Source organism: Musa acuminata, chromosome BXJ3-4, assembly GCF_036884655.1.
Source record: "Musa acuminata AAA Group cultivar baxijiao chromosome BXJ3-4, Cavendish_Baxijiao_AAA, whole genome shotgun sequence".
Lineage (NCBI taxonomy): Eukaryota > Viridiplantae > Streptophyta > Magnoliopsida > Zingiberales > Musaceae > Musa > Musa acuminata.
In genome coordinates this window covers 9,960,653-9,965,432 of record NC_088352.1, presented here as the reverse complement: position 1 = coordinate 9,965,432, position 4,780 = coordinate 9,960,653, and the positions used below count along the sequence as shown (strand labels likewise).

At 47.1% G+C, this 4,780-nt stretch overlaps 1 non-coding gene across 1 annotated transcript; it reads left to right on the top strand.

Moving 5' to 3' along the window:
- The first annotated feature begins 4,231 nt into the window (after positions 1 to 4,231).
- On the top strand, positions 4,232 to 4,334 carry LOC135637426 (U6 spliceosomal RNA). Its single transcript, XR_010496274.1, has one exon. It is a non-coding gene; the product is annotated as a U6 spliceosomal RNA (small nuclear RNA).
- The last annotated feature ends 446 nt before the right edge of the window (positions 4,335 to 4,780 follow it).

The window sequence follows — 4,780 nt, the reverse complement described above, 5'->3', positions numbered from 1 at the left end:
ACTTGAGGAAACAATTGACTCAAGTCATGGCTATTTTTATGATGTGATTGCCTTGAAGGCTCAACTGACTTGGTCGCATGACTGGCTTAAGAGGCACAGTCGACTTAAGAGGAAAAACCAACTTTAAACTAGGTTAGAAGCATTGTTTAGAGTAGCTCTCAGTTGGGACTTGTAAGGATCTTCTATGAAGCATGACTTCTTATATTCCCCTCACTTTCTAAATCTTATCTAGCAATGGCAATCTTATGCACCTGTTTAAACTAGTACCAGTTATATCTCACTCACCTATGACTTCTTATGAAGTCAAGGATATGAATTCAAAGGACCTTGAGGCTGCTACACATCTTGTATTTTAGTATGGCACACATCAAGGGAGCTAAAGAATAACAGGGTTGAGGCAGTATTTTTCTTCATGTGTGAAGAAGAAGAGAATAATGGAAGAGTAGAGAAGAAGAAAAAGATCTAATTCTGATACAGACTGAGATAGAAGGCCACTTCATTTTTTATATTCTTTGGATGATGCTATGTTTTACTCAGATTTCATCTCCTCTTTCCAATTCTCCCACTCTGAAGTGTAATCTGATCTGAGACATCTGTATCTGCCTATGCCAACCTCCCATATGTTTCTGCAACCTCCCTCCATCAACTAAGCCTGTTTTGGACCAGATATCCTATGATCATGATGAGAAGAACATTAGAAGAATCCTCTCTCCATGTTGCCTCTAGTGAACATTAACAAGACAAGGACATGCATCCAATCCACTGTGACTCATCAATGTGGAAAGCTCTGTTGAGTGCTTTGCTGGATAAGGCCTTGGCTTGGATGGAAAGTTCTCTTTTCTTATTCTGATATGCTTGTATCGCAGGGAATCATCAGCCATTAGCAAATGTTAATAAGACTACTAGAATCTTTAATGCTAGAACTTGGAGGACAACTTGAATGATCTGAAGTTTGCAGGGCCATCTCTAAGTTCAGTTGCTGCACATCTGAAGCTTTGTCTTCTTCATGTCAAGTAAAGTTGCTAATCATAGTGATTTGAGCAGTATAAGCAAAAGAGACATCGGAGCCCATCTTTTAAAGACCGTAAACAGGTTTATGGTAAGGAAATTATTTAGAGGAAATCAGATTACTCTGTTTGATGATTTAGGTCCATATTGTTGGTGAACCCTTACGCTGTTGTGGCTGAGGAATAAGTACGGCTCCGTCTAATCCCGGATGTGCATGGTTGCCCACGCGGAGACTCAGGTAGCAGAAGTGAGTGTCGGGTCAGATTGGGTCATGGTCCTCGTTGCTTGCTTCGTCATTGCCAGCCCCCTGCACTCAGGTCGGGGTCGGGAGAGAGATTTCCCGACTCGACCCCTTCGAAGCTTAAGTTAGAGTTGAGTGGAATAAAAGCGAGTTGAATGTATGAAGTCCTCTCTCATTGGTCAAAGGGTTGACTTTTATATCTGCAAAGGGGGTGGTTAGTCGTACATGGTCCTTTAATGGTTGTCAACTCCTCGGGAGGGTGGCTTGTACCTAGCGGACGGGTGCCGACTAACCCGTATGGGTTGGCGCCGTGTAGTGCCACTCTGAGTTTTGTGGTATGACTCACCGAGCAACACTACTCGAGCACTGGGAACTGGCCTGCCCGAGAAATGTGGCTCGGGCACTGGCTTGGTCGAGCAGCACTACCCGGGCTCTTATTTGGCCGAGTAGTTGCTCTGATAATGATCGAGCCAAGCAACGATGGACTGCACGTGATTGGCCGAGCAACACTGCTTAGGCACTGGCTTGGCCAAGCAACATTACTCGGGCATTGGGAATTGGCCTCGCCGAGCAATGTGGCTTGGGCACTGGCTTAGTCGAGCAACACTACTCGGGCCCCTATTTGGCCGAGCAACACTATCCGAGCACTTGGGACTGGCCTGACCAAGTAATGTGGCTCGGGCAATGGCTTGGTCGAGCAGCTGCTCTGATAATGATCAAAACAAGGACGATGACTGCACTTGACTGGTCGAGCAACACTACTCGAGCACTGGGGACTAGCATAGCAGAGCAATGTGGCTCGGGCACTAGCTTGGCCGAGCAACACTACTCGAGCACTAGGGACTGGCCTGGCTGAGCAATGTGGCTCGGACACTGGCTTGGCCGAACAACACTACTCGGGCACCTAGGACTGGCCTGGCCGAGCAATGTGGCTCGAGCACCGGCTTGACCGAGCAATGTGGCTCGGGCACTGGCTTGGTTGAGCAACACTACTCGGGTACTAGGGACTGGCCTGGCTGAGCAATGTGGCTCGGGCACTGGCTTGGTTGAGCAACACTATTCAGGCCTTTGTTTAGCCAAGCAACTACTCTTATAATGATCGAGCCAAGCGACGATGGACTACACATGTCTGGTTAAGCAACACTACACGACCATTGGCTTAGTCGAGCAACACTACTCGGGCATTGGGGAATGGCTTGACCGAGCAATGTGGCTCGGGCATCGACTTGGCCGAGCAGCACTACTCGGGACCATGTTTGGCATAGCAACTGCTCTGATAATGATCGAGCCAAGCGACGATGGACTATACAATACTAGCCGAGCAACACTACTTAGGCACTAGGGAATGGCATGGCCGAGTAATGTGGCTCGAGCATTGGCTTGGCCAAGCAGCACTACTCGGGCTCCTGTTTGGCCGAGCAACTACTATGATAATGATCGAGCCAAGCGACGATGGACGACACATGATTAGCTGAGCAAAACTGCTCGGGCATTGGCTTGGCCGAGCAGCACTACTCGAACCCCTGTTTGGCTGAGCAACTACTATGATAATGATCGAGCCAAGCGACGATGGACTGCACATGACTGGCCGAGCAACACTTCTCAGGCACTGGCTTGGCCGAGCAACACTACTCGGGCCCCTGTTTGGCCAAGTAGCTACTCTGATAATGATCGAGCCAAGCGACGAAGGACTACAAATGACTGGATGAGCAACACTGCTCGGGCATTGGCTTGGATGAGCGAGGGGAAGGTACCGACCCCTACAAGATGCCTTCGAGCGAGAAATTTTTGATTTTCGGCTTTTTGGGAGACAAAGCGAAAGTTGACTTAGACTTTGGCTTTGGTGGGAATTTTAGTTTTTGACCAAATCTTGGATCTTTTGGGTGGGATTTTTGAGTTTTTTTGCTTATCTTCCCACCGCCATGCTTGAGAGTTTGGGTTTGGGAGTCGACTTGTACAACGCCGAGTAGGATGACGCATTTCCTGTAGACGAGCACCGACCGACCCATACGGGTTTCGATCGTGCGGCGCCATTCAGAACTTTCTGAAATGGATCCGTAGTGTTCAGCTACGACTTGTACGATGCCGAACAACGTGGAGGACGTATGATCGCCTATGCGGATAATGCTAAAATGAGCCATATCTTATATTCGACAATGATTAACTAACGTAGTTGACGAGATAAAAGAAAAAAAAGGATCCCAATTCCACTTTAACAATGCTTTTGCCGTCATCAAACAGCCGAAGACAAAAGGACTTTTGTTTTTGTTTTCCTTTGGAAGCATCATCACAGTTCCGGTGGCTCCATCCAGGTGCGAAATCTCATATGGCAAATTACTAAGAGTGATCCATGCTTCATCGTAATACCATGACAGCAACCATTGATCACCACATTATTAAACTGATAATATAAACAGGAAATAGGAGAATCTTACTGCACACATTTCACGGACATCTGTTATCTTCTGTGATCCATTCTTGATTAACGAAGTGCTTTTCTAATGTAGCTACTGGGCCTCTCCTGCAAGTACTGGTCTCCGAATGAGTGTGCTGTGTTAGAAGTCCATCTCACCAAAGTGTGGGCAAACATGAATTCAACATAGATTTCTTCTCTGTGAAATAAATCAACATTGACTGCATTGTTGATCGATTGTGTTGACCCCCACAAAATATGATTTGACCATGGGTTCGAGAATTGGACATGTTTATTAGGTGTTAGAAGCCCAGCCCAAAGTTGTGCATCGAAGCTTGCTCAACCAAATCTACCAAGCTTTACGATCTGGGCGGATGAGAAAGGACGGCTTCGATGCGTTTGGGGATTGTTCGAGGAGGATGCAGTCGATCAGTTATACAGATGCCGTTCGTTCGACAAAGCGACGGTTTAGATTTGGGCACGTGGTAAGAATATTTATTTTTAATCCCATATCGGTAATGAGGCGATTGCTTCGCGTATTCTTATACCGCAGAGTTGGCAGTGAGGTTGTCTCTTCGGAGACATCCGATAAAATTGGAACGATACAGAGAAGATTAGCATGGCCCCTGCGCAAGGATGACACGCACAAATCGAGAAATGGTCCAAATTTTTTTTCGCTCTCGGCATTCTTTCCTTGTTCGATCGCGATCGGGCTGCTCTTCTTATGCTCTTTTGTTCTTTCTTGCTTCGCGTTCTTCTGCTCTCTCTGTCCCAAAATCTTCATCTTTTTCTCGTTCTTTTCCTTCTTATTTCCTTGATCAAGGCACAGGGAGGAAGAAAGCTGCTTCTTCGGAGTGCGGTCGTGTTCCTTGTCCTCGTTGGTCAGTCCATGGACGCTGGTCCTCTTCCTCGCTCGCTGATCCACACCAATGCGGACGCCTCCGGTGCATTTTTCTCTTTTCTCGATTCATAGAGTTTGATCCTCCGATTCTTCCCTAGTATCCGAGTTAGGGTTAGGTTTAGCGTTTGATGCTGGGTTTGCTTGCCTTATAGTAGAATCAAATCGCATGATGAAAGCGCATGATGTGCTGCCCTTGGTCCGAAGCGCCGCTGCGAGG